General features: G+C 40.1%; 1 long non-coding RNA gene across 2 annotated transcripts in view; it reads right to left on the bottom strand.

Annotated features, from left to right (window-relative positions):
* LOC123988175 overlaps positions 1-24,446 on the bottom strand; it is an 84,505-nt gene extending 60,059 nt beyond the window's left edge. For both annotated transcript variants that reach the window (XR_006829720.1, XR_006829721.1), the window contains exons 1-2: positions 23,974-24,446; positions 23,811-23,848 (exon numbers count right to left, since the gene is read on the bottom strand). This is a non-coding gene — a long non-coding RNA (uncharacterized LOC123988175). The remainder of the gene's footprint in view (positions 1-23,810; positions 23,849-23,973) is intronic.
* Between the last annotated feature and the right edge of the window lie 1,568 nt (positions 24,447-26,014).

A 26,014-nucleotide genomic window follows, 5' to 3' on the forward strand; every position in this document is an offset into this window, starting at 1 on the left:
GCGTCCTTGAAGCGAACACACACGAAGGGCAAGGAAAAATGATGCGACCGTCAAATCCTTGCTTTCACTGCATTCGTACTTGCATGACCCACAAACTGTCGTTGGCGGTGTGGGTTGGGGCACGCACGGGTCGAGCGTGATTTACTGTCGAAAGGATAAATTGGCCGAGTCGAAATTTCGATCGGTCTTTAGTTAATTTCACGCTCCTTCGAGCGACGGAACGAAATGTACGGTCGAGGGAATTGACAAAAAGAACGTTGCCGCTTTACGACCACCATAATCGTGACTACGTTTAAGCTTGGATTAAAAAGAAATTTTCATATGTATTCGAAGTTAATTAAAATTAAAGCTGAAAATTTAATAATTTATATAGAAACTCTGAGGCAACCGCGAAGAATAATATAATTATCTGAACAAAGGATATGTATTATATTCAGCTACCAAGAATACCGTGTGCATCACGAATGAAACACGTGTTCTTAGAACGAAATTAGGAGCATACCTGGAAATGATAGAGAACATGTCCTATCAACGAGACGGTAGAAACCAGGATCGCCAAGGAAGGCGAGATTTAATTACGACGACCGTGATGGACCACCATATCTGTCCACGGCGAATTATAAATTACAGAAGGAATATTACGTCTCGCCGAGGAAGGAGAACAGAAGGGAAGCGTGCAATTCTCATCTACCTTCCCGTTTGCCTTTATGCTCAGTCAACTAATCGTGCATCTTCTAATTCAGAAAGCACATTTCAAACACGCTTTGTCATTTCTAGATAGAAGATTCACAGTTAGAGCGATAATTGTGTTTTAAAAAATCCTAGTACGGTGATGAAGTCTTAGAATTTTGTTCAAATTTTAATCACAAACCTGTGTTATACAGGTGAATGCGTAGAAATTCACGTGCTCGAAGCCAGGCTCGCAGTACACAAACCTCGACCGATACGTTTGAAGAACTGGAAACAACTGAGCTCCGACCCTGCTTCGAGCGCGCGAATTTGTAAACATATCCTGACTCGTCTCGTTTGACGGATTATAGATTAGAGCAGAAATAATTGCGATTTTCAGCAGTGCGAATTTCTAACGTCAAATGTTATCTAACGGTGGGAGTGAATAAACATGGGTGGAAACGATGGGTGCACGCGGAACTATCGATTTCCGGTTGACTCCATTTGGGAAGGCACGTATCTTCACGGATTTACGTCATTTTCGCGAATAAATAAATATTAGTCCCGTAATCGTAGGATTCGCTAGATTGTAAAATAAACACGAGCGAAGAGTGCAAAAAAGAAATGAACGAGCTCGTTCATCAATTTAAAATCAATATAAACTTTATTTTAATATTTAGATTATTTTTAAACTTAGGATTTTTTCCTTTTTATTTATGAATCATTTTAATAGAAACCAGCTATAAATGAGTTCTATTCGCAGTCTCGTACATCAGCCTCCAGTGTTTCCAATTATAATGCGCGATGCTGGATACGAGTTGATCAAATAAACGAACGATAGAAAATATTTCCTGAATACTCGTTTTTATTTGTTGCACCTTCTTCCCCCTTGATTTTTCTGTGTAAAACGTGATTAATTTTTCTCTTTCCTTCGATTCTTTACAGACACCAAGTAGACAATCGTCTAGAAGGCAGGTTCAAAGCAGAGAGATCTTCCAAAAGTCTGAGAAAAGGCAAGATCGTTAATCTTTGTAAGATTCGAGTTGTGATCCGAGACAACGACGTCGCGCACGATCGAGAGTTCGATCGTCCGTGAACGACAGAAAGCTTTTCTGGTTTCCTGGATCGTCTGGATGTTCAATGTACATTCCATTGAAATCCTTGAGATCGTAACTTTCTTCATAAAAGACATGCCACGGTACCGTGTCATGGAATCATTTCGAAAAAATCTGTAATATGTCCTGAAACGTTTCAAAATGTTTCAAAATTAAACCATTTCTTACCGTTTCATTACGGGATGCACAAGACTAAACGCAAAGCAAACGCGGAACGCGTTAAGAAAAAGAACAAACAGCGCTGTTCGATTCGAAAGCAAACACTAACAATCCTAAAGCAATCTTCTTCAATTAACAGGAGCCAAACAAGAACCTCTGAAACCGCGGAACCGGGTCATTTGTGAGCCAGAACTCCGAAAGAAACGAAGATAAAACAGAATTATTCGAAGGTTCGGAAACGATAAGCGTCTATTTCAATCTGAAAATTCCAAGTATCGTGAAAACAAAATTTCTATCAATCACGAGGTGCTTGAGGTCGAAGGGATTAAAGAACCTTAAAAGTTGACCCAATTTCTCGGACCTCCGAGAGTATTGAACATAGACGAGAATAGATTTTCTCGCAATAGAGAGACTGCTAAGTTACCTGGCCACTTCTAAAAACAAAATGCGATTTCCACCAGCTATAAACATCTCTGTCACCGATCTATTGTTGGCGATGGAGATCGGACCCCATAAGTCATTACACGTCGACTGTTCGATTATGATCTCCATTGTAGCGACTCGGTACGCGAGCATTGTTCGTCGATTCCACCTGTACCAACCGTGGGCCCTTTTTGTTAGCTGCATTAGAAAGCAACATGCCGATTATACCGATATTCCCATTATTCAGAGAAACCGGGGAATACTGGTGGATCCGGGCACGTTTTGTTGCTTTTGGAAACGAGAAATCGGGGGAAAAAGTACTTTTGACACTGAATAACCTACAGAATTCACGTGAGTCCAGAAAAATTCAAAGTATTTCTGCAGAGCAGTGTTAATATTTAAAAATCAAAATTCTTTTTGGGTTGTATCCTGTATTCGAAAAGTCAACCAATTTAAAAGACCCGCCCTCTATATGGAGTGCCAGTGACGAACGTTCAATTATAACGGCCCGCACGAATATGCAGTTTAAATTGCAGGTTCGCGTCACCTGAGCCGAGAAACAGACGAATTCAGCCCACAGAGTGTCGGTTTCCAGAGATTCGATGAAACACCGAGGTGAAAATAATGCGAGCTCTCGGCTCTCCGTTATATTCGTTTTGACCCCGGTTGGAGAACGCAGAAATCGGTGACAGAAGTCGACCGAATGTTAACCGAGCCGATGAAACTTGAAGAAACTCCTCGTCGATCGATAAACGAAGACGATACTCGCTCGAGGGCAGATATTCCTGGCTACCGGTTTTGCTTCCAGCGAATTAACTCTTTCGAATCGGCCCGGCCGTCGTTAACAGGTAGTGCTTCTCTCGAACTCGAGATCCTTTAATTATTTTGGCAACGCGTTTGTCTTATTTTCTTTTTACCTTCATGCTTGTTTATCATAATGACAGTGATAGATTTGGGTACGGACATTGTTACAAGTGGAAAGAATTCAAGCAGAGAGCGTTGTTTTTTTACAGTGAAAAATAAAAAAATAGGTGCGTGGAATCAGAAATTCTTTCACGCAGTGATTCTGCACCTTTAAGGAATAAAAAATGTAATAGTCACTTATCTAAAAATGGAAAAATTATAAAAACTGCAGTAGGTAATTTCACTACATAATTCCATAATTTCTAAATTTGGCTAAATTTTTAAATGGATACCGATTTTTTATTTTTAATACAGGTGATTCTCTTGATCGCAGAAAAATAATGTATTCGAATAATCGGAGATAGAAAAGAAAATTTTAGATTACTATTTTTGTATCTAACAAACAATGGGTACCACAACAAAAGGATGGTACGTTGGTTTGCAAACGCGTTCAATGGTCTGCACCTCTGCTTCGCTAGGTACATACTCAGCTTTTTTGCCCAGACAGTGCCAACAAGACGGCGCCAGGGAATTTCTCATGTCGGGGAGCGTGTTTGCCGGCAATTAACAGGGATTCCAACGAAATGAACCACGTCCAGTGTGCCGACTGTAAATTTATTTTCGGTCAACGTCATCGACGTGTATCGTGCGAAATCTTAACTAAAAATCAATCTAAATTTATTTCTTACGACACACCCTGTACAACTATTCCAAATAAACAATCATCTCCGTCAACCTATGAATAATATTTTTCTCTCGAGCCCACTCTAAAAGGTCCCATCCTTCCAAACCATTAGAAGCATAATCTCTTAATTATGCATCTCTAGTCCATTGTCGCGGGATGTCGTCTCGTTTCACCGTTCTTCTTCCATTCGTTCGTGTCCCGATAAATCCGCAGATATAACACCAGGAACCACCCATAGAGTTACGCGTGTACCATTCACGCGATAGGTGGTCGGTCAACGATCGATAGAACGAGCACGTGTATAATGGACAAATAGCTCGGATGATGTTGGCTATCTAAGCTTATTTCAAACCGTATTGGCATTCGGTATCGCGAGTCGGCTTTTCAGAGACGAAATTTTTCTCTTCCTGTTATTCCTCTACGTTTCGCCTGGTCGAATAGAGTTGGCAGAGCAAACAAGGAACGTTAGGCGCCGCGGCGATTAACATTTTACCTCGGAACAATGAACCGCGGGTGGAGGAGGAGATTTTGAGGATAAAATTCGATATATATATCCCAAACTTAACCCAATATATCCTGCTAATAATCACAGCCTAGGTGTCTAAAATTATAGACACAGAACCGTTCATCATAGGCCACTTATTAGAGAGAAAAAAAAAATCAATCTACAAATTTCGCTAATTTCGTCGAGCAGTGTATAAAAGAGGTTCCAAGGCTGAAGGACGAAAAAAAGGGAAAGGAAAACAGGCTCGTTTACCGGGATCTCTCTCGGGCAGGTGTGTACGTTACCTGGAAACCTAGACACGACTCGACGAGGCTTCCTTCTCACGTAGGATACAAACTTCTACCAACTGTTTAGTGCCAAGATGGTTTATTTGCGGTGCACGAGTGCGTGTACAGATGCGTATACAGGTGAATTGCTCTAAACGTTTGCTCTGCGTCGCTATTTGTCAAACGTTCCTGAGAAACTTCTGCTCGACATTTTTTTTTCTAGTTTCTTCTACGAGAACAGCGCTAATGGACGGGTATTCGCGCTTACCGAGAATGAAATCTCGATTATTAGAGACAGTCATTAACGAAGCTGACTAGTTTCCTCTGTACCGCGATCGTGATAGATGAAAGATTTTCAGAAAGTTTCGTTTAATTTAATTAATCGCTCTCCGGCTTTCGTTGCGAACGTTACGCAACGATCGCTTACCTAATTCCACCTTTTTCCATCGCGACTTTCGTACATTCGCTGAATCTGTCTTCGGCGGAAAGAAGAAAGAGTTGCAATTACCTGGCTATTAGGCCACGATTCATCCGATGAGCGATCGTTCCTTCAAGTAAAAATTCATATGAGAAATGGATACATCTTTGAACGGTCGATGGCCAATAAATAAGAGCCGATGGAATGTTCGATGAGTAATAGATTGCTCAAGTTTAAAGTGCTCTAAATGCGGACTTTCACTGCAGTCCAACTAAATAAATAGATAGAGCTTATCTGTGATGTTAGTGTTAGAGCTTAAAGGGTTAGAGTAGCGATTTATAGGACTAATTGAAATAAAGGGATATCTTTATCTGTGCTACTGGTAGCAGAGTTAAAAGGGTTAAAGGATAACTAAAATATTAAACAGAAATATTGTTCTTAGATCTGCAAGCACGTCTTTCAATCTACGTTATCATCCCCTAAGGTGATCCGTCCGTTTCACGAACATGACTGACGATGAACTCAAATTGAATTTGTGGACTTGAAAAAAAGAGGAAAAAATCAGGCACAGTTCGATTACCAACGAGGATTAGCTCGCCACAGAATTGACATTTCCGGCCGCGCCTATTTCCATCGGTCTCTGCAACTTCTACATACTGCACGCAGATCGCTAATCTCGTGAAAGTAATTCCGTTTACCTGTCAGTATTAACCAGTCTTTTCTTTTCTTCGTTGAATTAAGAATTTGAGAAAAACGATATTCAAATCGATACTTGAAATGCATATTCGACTGATTGGGTAGCTTGATTTGTTTAAACTGAACACGATATCTGGATCTATCATTGAAAATTTGTTATGAATCAACGATTGACTGCAATGTAGAGAAAATTTCAAAATATTGTTGTTGGATCTTGATATCTTAACTGGTAGATCTACTTCTACTTCTACAGCTTATATAACTAGGCTGTTTGTGATTTATTATTCCCTTGATTAAATCTCATCTTGGTACCCAGTGTTGATTGATAAAATAATTATTAAAAAATGATACTAGTTCGATACTGAATTATTAAGAATTATTCTTTCTTTTTTTTTGATGAATAATTACAACTAATTAATATCCCAACAATTTTCAACAACAATTGTTCTCGTCCAGCGGGTTCTATCAAACTAAAAACACGTCGAAACGAGGAATCGGAATATAACCATGAACACGGCATTTCACTTAGCGAAACAAATATGTAAATAGTGGTTGAAGCGTCGGGTTCACTGTCCCCTTTCCACCTTCGAGAGGCTTCCTCGGGATCCTGGTGAAAACCAAGGTCACCAAGAGGATGCTCCAATCCGCGATGCTCGAGCACGAAGAGCAACGCAAATCCGAAGTGCACAAATATTGAATCTTTCAGATGTCACCGATGCCACTTTACCAAAGAGCAGAACAGTCGAAGCGACTCAGGGGTCCTGGGAAAATTTTGGAAACATGACCAATGAGTCATCGATGAAAGTAACTCAATTTCAAAGGAGAAAATTTGGAAAAATTTTGAAAGTTTTCCAATTACCAGTTTGAAGAGTTTCAATCGATTGAATGAAGATAACGTTGTTGCAAGGGTATTGGAACGAGACCATGAAGAATAATATTCTTAAACCTTGGTCCGTGAAATGGCGGGTCACAGTGATATCACAGCAGAAAATCGATTTCCCTCGGGTCGAAGCGTTTCGAACGGAACTCGAACGCGAGAGTCGCAGCGTTAACCGATGCGCTCCGTTTATCACAGGTGACAACGAAACGTCTTTATACGTGCACGCTAATTTATCGCACCGACGCTAATTCAACGCTCGCGTGCCGACCGACTCGTGAAAGTCTGATTACGAAGCGTGGCCGTGTTCGTTCGATCATCGCGAACATCAACGGCTTGAAACGCGAGCGCGTTCAACGACCACGCATCATTCTGACCCGCGAAAAAATCATTTCACCTTCTAAAAAAGTACAATGTCAGAACCTTGCTGAATTTTAATATTTAATTACGAATACCATCTTCCTTTCGAACTTTGGAGTCAAATATTTTCAACTGATAATAATACACCCATAAAATTGTCGTAAATTATAGATAAACGTAAATATTTTATCAGCATACCTGATGACAGAACGTGATTTTGCGTCAGTTTGAATAATAAAATTATTATAGATGTATTTTATGTCGACATTACATAATTCATGAATCTTGGAACAAAACAAACCCATTCAACTTCCATCAAAACACCTTCTTTAATATTATATAATTCCAAGATATATAGATAATCATTAGTCGAGTCAAAGTCATTCAATTTCTATCAACAAAAGCTTCTTCAACATTGCATAATCCAAGGCACACAATCGTTGAAGAAACAAACCCACTCTGATTCCATTAGAAAGCTTTCTGAATATTATATAATTTCAAGATATTCAAACAATCAAACCCATTCAATTTGCATGAAAGAGAGCTTCTTCAACATTGCGTAAATCTAACAAAGAGAAACGATCCAGAATTCAATAATTTCTTAATAAAATTTTCTATACGATTAAAGGTATCCGAAAATTATTTAGGGATCTTTTTAAAGATTACATAAGAGCAATTTTTCCACAGCTTTCACCGGTAAATAATAATATTCCCGGTTTCGAAGTAAGTCATCATCATCATCCGATGCGAACCTGTCGCGGCTCGCTGACATTTCAGACTCTTGAGACAAATTGCCGATCCCGTGATTCTATCGCAAGCGTGAGAAACCAGCATGGATCTATCTGTTGCGTCTCTAGTAAGGAAAAAGCATCGACGAGTTTCTCCCCAAGAGGAGGGAACTGCATTTGGCTAGGCTGCATTCGAACAACCGTAGCCCCGACAATTGCCATTCAACCAGATATACCGTTACCCGTTTCCACAATTGAATACCAGCCACCATAGGAGATCGCGCGCGTTACGCAATCAGCGAACTAGATTTATAAGTTGCTTGCACGTTTTTGGTAGAGACCTCTACCACGTCGTCGCCACTTCGTAGAAACAGGTTTAACTTGGACGATCTTTTCCTATCCACGTTGCGTTGGTACGCGATTCGATTTACGGCTCGATTGGTCCATTCAGAAGAACGCACCTTTCCATGTACCGGGTATACCATTTTCATGTGATTTAGACCCGATTTGAATTAATAAAATTAACCCTTTCTTTATTGGTATCAGAGGTGGTATCAGGTATCGGTATCGGCTTTCAATTTTTCCTCCTAATTTTAATTTTCGGACGACGGACCATGGAGAGAGCCCCAATTTTTATTCTAACCCTTCTAAAATTATTCATTTAACTTTAGTTTAATATTCTTGTATATATTTTGTAAGTTTGGGTCACCATTGAGCTTCGCTGTTCAAAGGTTAATTAATTTCACCACTTATTCTAATAACAAAAAGCAGACACGACGAGCTAACTTGTCTTTTAACATTTAACTAGTACAGCAGTTTTCAAGCGATTTCCTCGGAACGTGATACAGCAATAAATAGCAACTTTGAAAGGTTGAATACCTCAAGGTTTCTATTAAATTTCTCCTCGCGATCACCTGTACGTCTATATCACAAATCTATTGTGTACCACATATTGCAGAGATTGGAATACATTCAGCTCGAATGTATTCTTTGAAAATTGGATTGATACGAATCATATTCGTACACGAACGTCCTACTTCGTACGATGCGAGGAAAGAAGAAAAAAAAGAAATCACAAATCGGTCTCCGATCAATCTAACGTGGCCAGAACAGATCGGTCGAATATTTTTACTCGTATATCGATGACCTTTCGATCCTTCCTGTCCCGTTAAGCGGCTGTAAATTAATTTTGTGTAGACCAGACACTCGACACAGTCCGCCCACGAGAAACCAAATCCTTTTGTTCGTGCATACGATTGATCGGTACTTCGTTAATCCGAGCTGCGATCAGTTAGCATCGCGTCGAATATCTATTAACGTTCTATCGAACCTCTTATCCAGTGATTATTGTCGGTCCTTTTACAGATCCTCTCTAGCTGGAAGCATTTTCTACCACTGCTCGATCTTTCGATCAATCTAAGACCGTTCTATTATTTATTCAATTCGATTGTTTTCAGGCTGAGCGAAGAGGAAAGCGAGAATTTGAATTTCTATTGAATGCTCGATGCTTTCTTATTTTTTAATTTTGAAGATTGTTCTATGAGAAAGCTTTCCTTTCGATCACTGAATTAATCGAAAGCTTGAACCGAAGCGTGGGAGATGGTATTTGTTTAAAAGTCGAAACGAAACGTAACAATGTCCGCGATTGTAATTACAATGCACGAGGAACCATCGAGCCAGCTGCATCATTACCGAGCAACAAGGTATCAATCACTGCTAACCGATGTCTGCTGCAATTATTATTTTAACGATGATGCATCGCTGCGCCAGGGATTTACGACTTTATCCTTTATGAAAATAAAATGTTCATTCGTGGTGTCAGGACGTACAGGAAGCCAGCTAGGATTTCCCGTTGAACTTTAATATTCAATAATGAAAAGTTACAATATATTGTTTTATAAATAACAATTTCAAGGATGCGTTTCAAAATACGAATACTCCTGACCGCGAAATTCCAAATTTTTCCAACAAATTTGCACAAAGACGTTGCGTAAGGCATTAAATGCAACCGTGTCAAGGTGTATTTAATTTTACCGATCAAACAAACGCACGTGGGCCACGACAATTGAATCGTGACACCAAATTGTTTCGAAAAAATTCAATGGCCCCTCGGTGCTAATATTTGTCCTGCTCTCTCATTTGCTCAAGAAAATTTTAATTTCTCCAAGGATCTTTTTTCAATACAAAAGGATCGAAGATAAAATTGAAAAGTACAAAACTTGAACAAGTTTGTCAGCCCTTAGGAAAGGGTTAGAATCCAGTCTCAGGTATAAGTCCGTAGACGAGGCAGGTACAATGAATTCATCCACGACCCACACCACGGCACAAAGTTGCCGCAATAAACTTTACGACACTTAGTAACAGTATCTGCAGCGGAGAGGAGGCTCGCGAAGGCAAAACGCACGCGAGTAGGTATATACGCTTCAACCCGGCCAGACCGAGGCGAGTCGCGTATCTTTATCACCCGGTTTTACTGCACAACCTTCGAGCCGTCATAACAGCGTCTCGTCGTCGTTGTTCCTTATTAAAATCGACGCCGAAGAAAAGAAATCGCGCGCCCACGTCCGACGCGGATCGAACGCATGCCTAAAGGGTGTTACACACCGAGCTTTGGGTGCCTTCGACGCGTTTATCGCCTCCGTAACACCGCTTTCGTAATAAGCATTTAATTTATCCCGGGGTAAAAAATTAGGTAATAATTAGATAACCCTTTTCTAAATTAAATTCGATAAAAGAAATTTTCTTTCAACGAAAGATGAATCAAAGAAACATTTGAAAAGCATTTGACTAATTCTATCATTAAAATGAACTTATCTCCGTTTAATTTCCATCATTTTAGACATTTGATCGTGAAATAATTGAACCACTGTCGAGTAGTAATTGTACTCCGACGGTGTTTTATAATCCTTTACATTTAAACCTCTATTCACAGTGACATTTGAAAGACACCATTATAAGTTAAATAGGCGATAGTTAAGATGATAGATAGACGGCAATACGCTATTACAATGATCTTTCAAATATTGTTGTTCCAATAACGCGAATAGATATATGAGTGGTTATAAATATGAGAAAATGAATATCATTAGTGGCTGACTTTTAAGCCTCCTTTAGGGATTTACAAGTAACATTACATCAGATAAGTTCTCAGGGTAAAATGCAGTAAAATGCAAGTTCGTATGCACGGGTTATTTTAATTGGCCGATCGCGGTGCAAAGGACCCTTCTGTGATCGCCGACGTCGGCTAATTAAAAAGACGTTAAAGACACCTCGTCGCTTCTCCAGGTGCATGCCGATAACAAGAAAAAATCGACGTTCGAACGCGAGGTGCATCGTCTTCGAAGAAAATACGCGTGGAGATTGAGAAGATACGCTTTGATCGCATCTACGATGCTCGTAAACTTCTAAATTTTTTAAATATTCAAAAGAAATATAAAATTTCAAAAGTTGTTATAAATTAAATAAAACTTTACTACTCGTTCCTGTTTCAACTTTCCATCGCGACATTTCTATTCCTATCAATAGAATTTAACGTTATTGAAACTTCGAACCGATCGAACAGGTCGGGACGAACATTCTCAACTATCTTAATGTGTTTTCGGTAGGTGGATCGGATTCCAGCTTATTGCATCAATTTACTTGAGTATGCCAACTCCTCAAAAGGTTTCCTCTACTATTTCTCGAGTACACCTTGATTTTGTGAAACGTGTTTTATCTCGACTAGTGCTTTCAGAAAAGATGCCTTAAGTAATTCCAGCTAGACACTGATACTGTAATCAACGAGTATTTACCAGTATATCTTTTAATTATACAGAACTAATGCAAAGACAAATCATTTCGATGTCGGTCAAACGTTTTAAGAAGGAACTTCCGTGAAAGCAGCAACCCGTTAACCAGAATCTTTTTCTAGAAAAAATCAAAATTACTGGAATATGGAATAATTGCTTTAATATTTTTGAAGATCAGAAGAGCAAAAATAAAATATAGAATCTCAATCACAAGAGCAAATGAACGTCTCGTCGTTGAAACGTTTTAAGAATCAGCTTCCTGAAATCCTCGTGGAAGAGGAGCAGTCTTGCTCCAGCATCAAGAAGAATCTCTGCTACGAGACGGTTAAAGGAGTAAGATCGTTTTCAGCGAGGAGTAAGCGCCGGTGGTTGGTTATCGGACATCGGGCTGGGTGCACCGGCCTCATCACGCCTTGGCCCTCTCTCCGTCGCGTCGTCGCGGTGCAGCGCCGGTGCAGCGCCGGTGCATCGCGATTCACCGTGGCCGGTTGCACCACGGCTCCGAGAATCGATGCTCGTTTCAAGTTATGCAACTATGTAGATCTCGATAGAGCAAGAGGCTCTTTTAGCGGATCACACGAATGCTGTGTGCGCGCGATAACGCGGCCACAGAATATCTACCGGGAGTCGTCCGGTCGCGGCTGGGAGCCACGATAACGAGCGGATAATTTCGCGCGGCCAACTGTGCAACTGATAAAACTGACTCCTGACAAAGAAAATCGAAACGATAATTTAAACAATGATATTCCCTCAAAGTTATCATAGAATCAAGCAGAAATTCTTCCATTTTTCTGTCGGGATCGGGAGAAGTGCCAGGAATAACTAGCGAACGACGTCGCAACGAAAGGAAACACGCGTGCATAATGGACAGGAAACGACGACGTATGACGCGAGGCTTTTGATTGGATGAGCTACGGCGACAGTAACCCCGATGCCACAACTCGTAAGAGGATATCGTATAGCGCGGGTAGATGAGGCCGGGATAACGCCATCGAGACCAACTTCGATCTTTATCTCGATCAGATTTAAATGCATGCAAATTACCGTGCTCTCTTCGAGGTATCACCAGGATTAGAGAGAAGCGGCGAGAGCTGGTAATACAAGCGAAGAAAACGGACATAACAAATCGCCGCGCCGTTTCGGAATCTGATTATTTCGTCCCATAACGCGACACGCGGCTTTTTCTAATTTTAATACGGTTCGAAACACGTCAACGAAAACAGAGACGAAAATAAACGATCCCGAAGAAGAGAAGAAGAGCCTGGAATTTTTCTTTCACTCCGAAGCTGAACGCGTTCACAGATTAATTTTATAATCTTGTCCAGCTTTCGAGCGTCTCGTAGACGAAGGAAATTACTGGAAAAATTTCACGCTTAACACTGATAAACTACTGATGTTCTTTTATTTTTTCGGTCCGATCACGTGGGAAGATTCCGCGATTAATGGCGCGAAATATTTGAGAATATCGACGAGTCAGCTTAATTAGCATAAAATTCGAAGATTATCCGACGATTGACGGTGAATATTATATTCAGATGTTCTTGACGCGAGGTGCATACACGTGCATAAAGCGGCTTCATAAAGAGGCGTGCACGATTCGACGATGGTGGACCCCGAGCCACCCAAGTGGCACACTTCCCCAATTCCACATTGTTTAACAACGGTGTTCTCGAATCGAAATGCGAGATACGAGCTAAGCCGATAGTAGGTCTCTACACCGACACCAAATACGGCCGTTCGCTGTTTCCGCTCGAAGGAACTATGCAATCGGTGCTTCTTTTTACCGGTCGCTATGTTTGTCCACGCTGGATCGCGTTGATTTGTTTGCTCTGCACGGCAAATATCGCGTACCCTCCATCGATTCTTTCCTCTCTCGTAATGAGTCGACGGCGGGAAAGTTATGCACCTTATACAACGCGGATCCTGTTTAGAAATTGTGACTTTTGAAAAAATACGCCGATATTCCACGACCCTCGAAACTTTCCAGCTGAAATTTATCTACTATCCAGTCCGCCCAACTCGTAAATAAATAATCTTCGTGATTCCATAAATGGTATTTTTCTACTCTTCTTCCAGCTGGTCGCGAAACAAACTTCGACGCGGAATAAAGAAGTAATTCGATGGAATTTATTAACTGACCCCCGGAATGGATAAGCAGAGAGGGGTCATCGAATTTTCATAGGATGAAGCGATAAGGGTGTCGCGATAAAGTTGTCCGCGTCCCACGAGGAGGATTCCTCCGCGTATTTGAAATTTCGACGCGCATTCTGACGATTTCTTCTTGTAAGATTTCTTCTTCTCGCGTAGGATACCGCATTACGTGGGATTACGTGCTGCTCTCCTACCCTAACGTCTCTTACGAGCGACATCAGCCTCCACCTTCCTCTCTCTTTCCTTACGCACCGACACAACAACGATTCAGCTCGCCTTGTGCCGTGCCTAAGGCATGTCTTCAATGGCGAACACGCTGTTAAATATAGCCAGGGCATTCATAAATCAGGCGAATACCGGCGATGTTAAAGGGGCGGTCGCGTTGCGTGGGCAGGCGAATGCGAATGCGAGGAACGTTAAGGCAGGCATAATAACCACGCCGGCAGAGACCACGACTAAATTCTTCCGGCCTGATGCCGACCCCCTTCTTTCCTACGTACGACAACGGGTATGCACATTTTCTTTTTTTTTTTTATTTCAGAGCATCTTTTAACCTCCTTTCGATCGTTCATGAACCTGCGACCGGTTCTGATTCCGATCGATCGATGACGATCAAAGGGGCTCGTTTTCAAGCGCAACGTTTGACACTGAATTTCTTTTTTTCATTGTAAAATTCAATTAGCATGAATGGTTACTCGAGCAGAAAATTTGTAATTATTGATATTATTCCCGAAATCACAGTCGATTTCCTTCAACAATGAAAGGGTTAATGATCAGTGACGTACCGTCGATTAGCAAGGATGTTGATCGATAATTCCATGACAGAAATTTGGCATTGAATTCCTTTCGCAGGGTATTCATAAATGCGTCGTGAATCCTGTTAACTCTTTTTTACTATTTGTGTGCCTATTCTGAACCTTGAAACGTAAATATTGCACTGTCATTTCCGAACTTTGTTCGATCTTCCTTTTTTCGGGACATAGTTGATTTGGAATTCGAATTTCTGCGTTAATTCGCAAACATTAAAGTCCTTTGATTCGTCAGAAATTTTAATAGATCGTTACGTTAAGTAATTTTCACAGGTAACGAGGTTACCTCATCTTTGGGAAAGAATTTAGCAAAAGCTGATTGCTCAGTTATTGCCCCATCAGAGCTTTCGAAAGGCAGGGCTCGTCAAACGATGCTTCTCTTCGAATTAGCTCGTCAACGCTGCGCAACCTGAACAGTTTTAACGTGCAAATTTCTTTCAACCTGTCCACGTCCGTGACTACGCATCTTCCTTTCAAGCGGCGATGCAATACAACAGATCATTCATCCGGTTTCTCGTTCGAATTCCTCTTATGCAAGAAGAAACAACATCAAAGAGTCCTCCTTTATTTTGCATTGTTATTTAGTCCCAGAATGTTGGCAAAATTAAAAAATTATTATTTTAATTTTAAACAGAGTGCCCTTCTATAATTGCCTAATCTTGAAATGGGTCCATTCAGATACAATTCCTGTCCTAATACTTTAGAAATTATTGGCTAACGTCTGTCTATTAGACCAAGGCAGAAATTAAAATAAGGATGTTCCTAAAGAAATCCTTTGAAAAATCGAACTCGCTTTCGCCTACGGCCGATTCAGCAGGCGAAGACAAAAGCAACCGGTTTCGATTTCAAGCAAGGTAAGGCAACGCAACGCAAAGGTGAGAAAAGCAAGGAAGGAGACCGAACAGATGACTCAAGAATCGTCGTATATGGTAGCATCCGGAAATGGGTCAACAGTCTTCCCATTCATCGACAAGAGTCGAGAACGGTGATTCGTGAATCCGGCATTCACCGACGTCCAGACCCTATTTTCACGCCTGTGCCAGGAACAAACGAATGACTCTCCTTCCTTTATTAAGAAACTAACCATTCGCGAAGAGACAGTGGCGATCCGTCTGGGCAAACTCATTAATCTTTGCTTCCCTGTCTTTCGTTACTGACACCGCACGCCCGTGCTACGAGTGGGCGTGATGTTTGCATCCTTCACGGTGACACATCGATAACCGTGTTACGTAACACAAAGATGATCCTTTCCATTGACGAAATTCGCGAGATCATCGATCATTTCACGGTTTTGTTTGAAGAACCTTTGTTTATGCAGCTTCGCACGGTATTCTCTATTCGTGCTATTATCTCACTGATTATTTCAAAGAAAAATAGCTTAAATTTCGACAGAAATTAGATTATTTTTCAAGCAAGAACCATGAGAAAACCGAGCCTGATTCTCCAAGGTAGAATTTATACCCCTACAAAGTTAACGACTGGCAAAGTCTGATAACGCGATTGTTAACGACCCCCTATCCTTAGAATCCTTTCTCTGTCCGTGTTTTCGGGACTGCGACTAACGTGGCACCCTTCGTTCTCGATTATCGCGATAAAGAAACACGAGCCAAGTTGATCTCGAGATCCCTCGTTTTCTTCTCGAAAACGTGTCCTTGTTACCCCGATGTCCACCAAGCGGGATATTCGCGCGTGTAAGTATCCCAAATTCCAGCGAAATTGCCGCATGGCAGACGCGGTGAAACTTGAACTAAAAATTCCCATCCGGTTTTTTAAGAAAACTGCGAAACCTCGCTCGATACACATTTCCGATTATAAATATAAATTTTAGAATATTATACGAAACTAATTCGACGAATATTTTCTACCCTGTCTTACTTTCGAAAACGAACGCATACGAAGTATTCCGAATTACGCGGTTTAAAAGGCTAATAAATCCAAGCCCGTTCAGCCGCGGTAGCGGCAAGAAATACCTGGCACATTTCCCCGAAATTCCCTCTGTTCATTTTATCCAAATGGTAGGCACGGTTCATCTCGCGACGCGTACATCGCGGCTGCAAGAAGCCTCGTTCAGCATTTTTTCTTCCTTTTCACTCGCTTTATCGGTGTCTTCTGCTCGAGCCGCGATGTGATCTACCGTGCTAATACCCGGCCGGTCCCGTGAACACGCGATAAAAGCGATTGCTCGAAAGTAGCCACTCGTAAACGACGGGACGAGACGGGACCCCCTAAGGCCAACCCCCTTTCAGAAAATAACGAGGCGCCCCTGAACGATTTATTTTCGGGGACTCGCCACGAGATCGAACGAGCAACGAGATACACACGGTAGTCGGGGCCCGCGGGTGGCAATTTTTTCGCCCGATTCCACGCTCCTCTCCCCCGATACTCTCTGGACAGTACTCGCGGAGAAGGTAGCGATGATGGGAATTTATTTTAATCTTCCCTCTCGGGATAGCTGAGGTACGACGAGAGTAGCAGGGAAAATTAATGGCTGGTTGGGTATTAACTCTTATCCGGGATTAAACGAATAATTGAAATTTGGTGATTAATAACTGAAGGGAGTTAAGATGCAATTTTCATTCTTCGCTTTGTTCAATTTTTGGAAGGATTAAAATGGTGAAAAAGAGAATTGGATCAGAGGAGACCTTAATTTCCGAAGTGTAACCCACTATGTAGGAGGTGGATTTACGAACGGTCGTTCACCGTTGTACACGCGCCCGTACGTATAACGAGTAACGCGTGCAGGTAGCGAGGACGCCGATTATTTATAGTCGCTTGCACTTACAAATGCATCGTGCCGGTGCACATCACGAGACGGTCCCCTTCTCGATAACATCGGCTTACTTTCCAGGCAAAATACAGACACAAAGTGCGACTCGACATCAGAATGGAGGAAAACAAGGCTACCACTGTCCGCGAGTCGTGCATAAATAATTTAAAAACAGGGATAATTTTTGACCAGCAATTAAATTCCTCAGATTTTCGCGTGTTCTCTTTGAAAAGAATTACCACGTAAATGTGACAAAGGTGGGTTGTTCGAAATCGTTATCCCTTGAATTTTGATTAATAATTCTGTGTAGACACCGCGATGGTTGTAAATTTAGAAGAGCTAATATCTCAGAGATTCTTAGACACTTGGCTCGTGTTGTCTGTATTCTATTCATATTAATCACAATTATACAACTCTTGGCGAAGATTTACTGGTTTACTAACAACATTTACTAACAATTATTATACGCGAAATGTAAGTATGTTTTGCATTAATAATATCTTTCGGAATTCTGATTTATTTGTATTCTTGAGCGAAGTCCATAGTTTTTAGTATGGAAAAGTTCATGAATGCAAAACATACATTTAATTTTTCTTTCCTAAATTTAAGGATTGTTGACGATCTTCCACATAAATTCTACAAATTCTCCTTACGAGTGCACAATTTTCTCAAAATAAGAATAAAATTGATAAAAGGACAAGGAGTATTTCGAACAATCCTCCTACGTATTTACCCATTCTCTTCGCGATAATAATTCTCCGGATCGAAGTCTCGTTTCCTCAATAAATTTCCGGCAAACAGTTGGTAAGGATTTATGAAACAGCCGATACACGTCGTTGGTACGTGAGAAAAATTAGTCAACTCGAGACAAACCGTCCTATTAATAGGATTTACGAACTCGACAGCACAGAGGCAGTCATCGGTTTGGCATTTCCACGTATTTTTGAACGATTTCTTGGACCGTGGTCGGGTTAAAAATTCTCAAGAAAATGAAATAGAAACGGATACCGTCGAGATAAACGTAAGAAACTTGGTGAAAATCCCTTGATTTCCATTTTGTCCCGCGACTACAGCTTCTAAGAATGTTATCTGTTTTCTTATCAAAGACGGAGGTGTTTCATAAACCAGGATTACCTTATTAGGAAATTTTTCAGTAATACCGTGAAGACTGTTAAGTCAGAAATTATTTGAATACTCAATGGAAAATAAAATTTCTTATTTTCTTAAAACTGTGTCCACGTTTCGTGTAAAGGGTTAAGAATGAAATCCAAGGAAAAGGGGGAAAATATAAGAACAGATCAGTCCATGTTCCCAATTTTTTTTCCACTAGATTCTGCATTGGGTACACGAAAAGGAATGTCGCATCTTTTCTCTATCGACGGTGTCTAACGGTACAACCGAGGCCATGCATTTGCGTACGTTAAGACCTCCGCGAACTAACGGAGTTAATTAAAATCGTTAAGGATGTTTTGCCAGGCCCGTCCCTTCGGTTGTACAAGGACTAACCAAGCTGAGCTACAGTAAATACCTTTGGGCAAGAATCTCCAAGCTTTTTCTACCTCTCCAGTAGTAACAATTTTTATTTAAAAGCGTGTTTGCTTTTTCACCGTGCACTCGAAGATTCTTTCTCTTTTTCCTGATCGATGGAACCGTGGGATCGTAAATTTAAAAGAGGCTTGTTCCATTAATGTGATGCATAATTCATTGGAGTAGGGAAATAAAAAATAAAAGAAAAACTACAAACGATGATCTGGTAAGTATCATTGATTTTCTAGAAAATATCCTTTCAAATAGACCAGCAACACTATCGGTTTCTCGACGATGCTCTGTTGGACCAACATCCATAAATCTACCCGGCAAAGCAACCAAACATCGAACCTGACGTGCCCAACGTAAATATCTATACACTTTATTATTAACCTAGACCCGGCCAAAGGCTGTTGGCTCTCTAGATTTAATTTTCAAAAATATATTTAAAGGAAGAAATTCAGATTCGTTCAAAACACATATCATTAAATATTTCTATTTTCCCAATTAACTCGAAGATTTCATTTTCTTTAATTTTCAAAAATATATTTTAAAAAGAAATCCAGATTCGTTCGAAACAGCTATCATTAAATATTTTTATTTTCCCAAGGAACTCGAAGATTACAAAATGAATATTACATTCTCTATAAAACTTTCATCAGAGATTTCAGAAAGCACAATTTCTTCAAACTATAAAAATGTCCCGGCACAATAAAAGTGAGAGCAATATAATATCCAACATGTTTAAACCCTCTAGTAGAAGATGATGTTAAAGCTATCAAAAAATCCTTTCACCCTGTGTTTCTTTCAACACGGTCAATAAATACCAATCCAACTTTCAAAACGTAAAATATCGTCCCAGAATCCGCGTCGCGTTGTTGCGCGTCTCGATCGTTGATCGCTAGACTTATTTAAATAGGATCGATCATGAAAATGATCCTGAATATAGCGGCTCGATATTATAATCGTTGCCAAGTCGCCAAATTTATCTGCTCTGTTTGTTTGATCGGTCCACGGGACGTCATACCGTCACGATAATACGCGGAATGGCTATTTTCGACGGGGGATCACCTGGAAATAGAAACCTTCTAATCTTCAGGAGGCGAGAAATAATATTTTAACGACAAGTTGGAACGTTTTCAGTGTCAATAAGCGAGAATCGGGGGATTCCCTTTACGAGAGGGATTTTGATCAAACGACCGTCGGCGATAATCATCTATAAATCTATGCTAATTATAAGAAATTTCTTCGTTCAGTAATTCAAAGATAATTTAATCTATGAAAAATAAATTCAACCTAATTTCTAAAATTTCCTGGTATTCATGCGAATATTATGCAAATTAATAAGAAATTTGGAGCAGGTGCAATTTTACAATTAATAACAAAAACGATTTTTTTTCTCTCTCTCTCGATACTGATTTTTGAGGTGGAAGGAAATCAATGATAAAGTCAGGAAGATCGATCCGGATTGCTGGGCGTGTCACGTCAGTGGGTCGGCGAGCAGAACATATCGCGATAATGTGTTTCTAGGTCACTCACCGTCTGCACACGTTCACGTTGCACGCATGCATTCCTTTCTCTAAAACCGATCGCGAATCCTCGGCTTTTTTTACCCCGCGTGTTTCACGCGATCCCCGACCACCACGGATGTTAAGTGAAATTTACCAGGCTTCTAATCCGACCGTTAGAAACGGAATAAAATCGTTTTAATTGGCTTAGCGGAAGAGCCGATAACAGCGTTCGATATCGATATTAATCGCACCGAATCCTTTGATCTCTGGCTCTCGGTGGGTGTGTTTCACTAGCCTTTTAAATTGTTAATTACAAAAGGAAAGCGATAATGAAATGAGAATGAAACGATTGAAATTTTGTAGAAAATGAAACTGAAATTAAGTCTTGCCATAAAGGTCCATTTTCACTGGGGCAGTGAACGTATCAGTTAGGATGGAAAAGCTATTCTACCGGAAGGTCATCGAGCAGCACGATGATTCGTACGATTGGTATTTTTTCCCGGTTCCCCTGTTCGATCGATAAACCGATCGGCGTTAATTGCCTTTCCACATTAGACCAGGAGAATCAAGGGGCACGTGCAAAGTAGGCAACCGGTCCGTGACCGGTTCGTAACAGTCGGAAAGAACGTTCTAAGCGAATTAGATCCACCGATGCGATGGTTCGGGCGTCGGTAACGAGCGCGATCGTCGGGACCGATCGGTGGTTGAACGAACGTGAAAAAATATTAATTAACTTCCCCGTACGGTGAAAGTAATTAAGCGGAAGGTAAAGGTAGACCATCTACCTGCCTCCTACGATTTTACTGAGAGACTAATTCTCAATGTTAAATTCTAAAAACAATTTAAGGCTGTTATTAATATATAAAATGAAATAATCATTTGAGAATTTCAATTTGAATTTTCAGGTAAAAGAAACGCGGGTCGAATGCTTTGATCAACAAATTAGAAAAACCTTATGGGGGAAGTTTAATGTACGTTCTAGATTATTTCAGCATCTATTACGATGGGTTTAACACGGTTCACGGACGTTCAAGGGAAGATAAAGAAAAACTAGCCGGCAGTTGCTGAAATGAACCGTAAACGGTCGGTTTCGTGCGGCGAAACGAGTCCGAAGGAATAAAAAGCTGACTTCCATTTTCAGTTACATGACAGACGTGTTTGTTTCGCTTGAAATGGAAGGACGAAGCATAAAACACCCTTTGTGAGTGCATAGATAAGAAAGTTGATGGAATAATCCCACGTAACCGGCACAATAACGTGCAGTCGATGATGAAACTTTCGCGAAACAGAAACAAGAAATTCGCGTCAATGTCGGGGACAATAGTATGTTTCTTCTTTTATATTGAATAACGTATTCGTTTCTTTTTTTCTAATCCTGTTTCTATGTCAACCGTGTCTCTGATATTTCACAAGATATTTCTTTACAAATATTATTCTATTTTCAATTACAATTGCCTGTAGACGGTGTACCATTAAATATCCAAGTGTCTTAGCATTCGCTTCGTTTATTATTCAACAGGAAATTAACTACCCTCAAACTTTCATTCCATAAGGTATCTCGACAAGCATCTAACTTAAATTACAAGCAACTATTAAAAAAAAAAAAAAAGAAGAAAAGACGATTGTTCTTTGGATCGATATAAAGTGAAAACGCGGCGCTGTTAAAAGGAAAGAAAAATGAAAAATCGAACCCGGTTTCCTGGTACAACAGATCAAGTGGACACGCTCCGGGCCCCGTGTATCCGACATACGTATTTATTTAACTAATAATAAATGGCCGGTGTAGCTCGCAGCCGTACAACTTGCCGCGTATATAAGGACAATACATCTCTATTTTATTCGGTCCGGCATAATGGATAGCGGACTTCACGTGTATACACAACGCGGTAACAATATAATCGTGATCCCACGAGAGCGCTCCTCTGAAGGCAGCTTTTGCAAAGAACGGCCCGCTCACGCGAGACAATATGCGGAAATCGCATTATCCGAGGCCGCGGGGTAGAAACCGCCACCCGAGACACACAATAAGATCAACGTTGGCGAAATGCCGGACCGATATCACTTTGACCAACTTTAACTATTTTTCTCAACTACCAAGAAGAAGCGCACAATTTCACCGTGAAATTTTCAAACGTGTACGCCCTAATTTTAACCCCTTTAATTTAATGCTTTTTATGATTAGTAGAAATTTTCTTATAGCCTCCAGGATATTTACAATATTGTCCTGTTCGCGCAGTAGATAATCCTCGAGTCTAAGAAAGCGTAAAGGAAAGCAGGGTGATAAAGAATTTTTAAAATTTCACCTAATCACGAGAAATCGGTCGACGAGTTTCCCCGAGGACCGATAAGTTCGTCTAATAACAGGGAAGGTTGTCGTCGTTGGACGATCAATGAGAAAAACCAGCCCCGAACGGTTAAGACAATGAGTACGTTGCCAAAGTGTAGGTGAAAGCGTACCAATCATCCGCAACAAAGAACGTTAACGTACTCCGTCAGCCATGAACAAACAATACACCTTCCAATTACCCTGTTTTCTTTTTCACGATTGATAAACGGAGAGTTTACTCTCCTTCTACGTTTTTTCGCTTATCGAATTCGGTGTAATCCACGAGTTTATAGATTACGATCGAATTTGAACGCACCAGTTCGGGTTCTGGTGAAAGCGTCCAAGCAAAGACGATAAATCTGTTCGCGAAGAAGCGTGTTAACCCTTTGCTAATGGAAACTAGGACGGAAATATAAATATTTCTGATAGCGACGGTGTAATAATTTTTGCAACGACCAGAATTATTGATTTCTTGAAATAATGATTAATTAATATTAAATAGGATAATTGGAAAACATTTTGTTCGTGTAAATATTCTAATATTTCATCCCGCTAGTCGGGTGTCTTAGGTAATTTCCACGCTATAAATAAACAATGGTGGCCAATTACCGGGCGCGATATGACGATGCATAGTTACATACGCGCCAAACGCGTTACTCGCTAGGCTTGTTCGATTGTTACACGCGCGATGTATCTATGAACAAGAGGCTTACCTCTGAGAACATGCAAAGGTTACACAGGAGGATTTCCTGTGAAAACGTGTATCAACATATTCTGGGAAAAGAAGGCGTTTGTTTACGAGGTTCTTCGACCTCGTACGATACACACAAATACAAAAGAAAATGTTTTGGTTCAACGTCTTCACTACATGTTTTAATTCTACGTCTAACTCATTGAATGAAAGCAATTCTCAATAGATGAAAAATATTTAAGATAAAATATAAATATTTAAACATTTTTGTTGCAATATTATATAATACATGATTAATGCACAGACTGTTACTATTATTGTATTAAATTGATTGTATAGATTTACTGATAATTTTCTTACACCCAGTATATGTTAACTGAATAATATATGTTCAATTGCATGCATTTGTTACATAACAAACAAATTTGCAACTCACCGGTCGTTGAATATCCGGAACCGTCTCACGTCCCTTCGCTACAATTATAATAAATACTATGATCAAGAGTGTTTTCAACTTATAAATAATAAAAGAATATACTATATAAGAATATTATCTACATAATTATATAATAATCGTAACTAGTAATATGGATACTTACGTTTTTGCAGAAAGCTCATGGAGCATGTATCCTTTGGCGTAGTGGTCTTCAGAAGCACAAATACCGATATGAACGATAAAAACGAGAAAATAATAATTAATTCGACCGAAAATTATACTCGGAATAAAACCGATTCTAAGATCGTTCGGAAGAGAAATTGGCCACGCCCTTGAACAGTCACGTTGAATTTATTTTCGCGTGATTTGAAGCAAACTCGAACTTATTTTAACACTGATACCACTAACCGCATTGCGCGCGGTTATAAAATTGTTAATTAACCACGAAAAACGAAAAAATACGCTGAAAAATTACTAATTCTTTACATTTTCCTCCCCCGCGATTCGACACGATCCGCACAGTTCACTGACCAGACTAAACTGCGTCATCTTGTTACGAAAGTATCGAATAATATCGAATGTATCAAATACTTCGATACTTCCAACATGGCGGACAGTCGGTGCTGCGCGCGCCGATTTTCGCGCCAAATCTCCGCATTCCGCCATCTTGCTTTTCAATATTGTACCTGAAATGCATGCAAAAATAATCATTTAACAACAAAAGTTAATTGAATTTAATAAACATTCCTTCTCAACAATTACTTTTTAATAGACAAACACGAAAATATATATTGATAAATGTTAATTTGAAACGCAACCGAACAATCATACGATGTAACAACCGACAATATAGAATGACTTCAATTGATATTATTATATAAATAAAAGCAAAATAGTACAATAATATTATAAAAAAGGTAGTAAGAAAGCAATGTTAATAAGAAAATATATGATACAAGCGAAAATTAAATTATACATTACATACATACACAAGTCGGATCACGTCGTCGGATCGATGCATCCTTCCACTAAGACGATCCAGGGGAGACTGTCCCCTCTATCAATAAGAAATGGAGTGGGGGTAACATGTAGCATACCTATATGGTAATTTTGACAAGTGTCAATTAGTTACAATGTTTCTTAATATTACTGATTGTTATTTACATTATACAAAGTGTATTTGCAATAACACATGTCTAAAATTATTTAATATTTAAGTTTTTTGAACCGTCGTCTATATTGCACGGTTATGTATACAAATTATAACCTGTTGAATCGACTTACCAAATGATTTGTGAGTGGTATAAAACACAAAATCGAACCAATCTCTTAACTCCATTGCATAAATAAATTTACAATCGTTAAATAAAGTTATATGATTCACGAAATATATTTTTGACAGGTACCAGTCACCTAACCTAAACGCTACAATGTTCCGCTGCCAGTATTGGCGAAAATCTAGAGGGAACCTAATCACAGTATTTAACACGTGGAAAGATCTTGCCGAGCAAAAGATATTCTAAACAGCAACATTCACTTCTAACGATCCTATTAGACGTACGCAATCACCAGCAACGAACAGGCGCCAGGTTAATATCTAAACTAACCATAAAACAGCAGGTGAAAGAAAAAAAAAACATCTAATTAAGTTCCTACGCGTAACACGGTGAATTTATGAAGTCGTCCGACAAGGTTTCGAAACATTGTAAATCAGCAACCGATACACTTGTTTCAGGATCATTGACAGACTAGTCGGGAACGATCATCATTCTCGAAAGCGGGAAATTCCACGTGACACCTCGCTAATCGACGTAGTCGAAGCTACAGGATAGAATTATAATTACAGGAAAATGCAAATCGTCCTCGTCGGAACAGGGAATGCAGCAATTAGGCTTGTGTTTATTGGTCGCGTCGTGGAACCGTATTTATTGCACACAGGAGGCAGCGTATCGCTTCGTTAGGGACCGGCGTTTAACGTGGCTTCTTTCTTTAACCGTGGGTTACCAACTGGCCGACATTATTCTGCCATTTTATGTCAGCGAAGTTTCGAACTATCTTGTCCGGGAGCGTTCTCCCGTGACAACGGTAAAATTAATTGTTAACAAGCGTAACAAGAGAAACTTGATCCCACATAGGTATACGTAATGCTCGTTGTGAACGCACCTTGCGGTTTTCTAATCGCTTTACCGATAGATTTCCTTCGA

The sequence above is a fragment of the Osmia bicornis genome, chromosome 9 (assembly GCF_907164935.1).
Source record: "Osmia bicornis bicornis chromosome 9, iOsmBic2.1, whole genome shotgun sequence".
Taxonomy (NCBI): domain Eukaryota; kingdom Metazoa; phylum Arthropoda; class Insecta; order Hymenoptera; family Megachilidae; genus Osmia; species Osmia bicornis.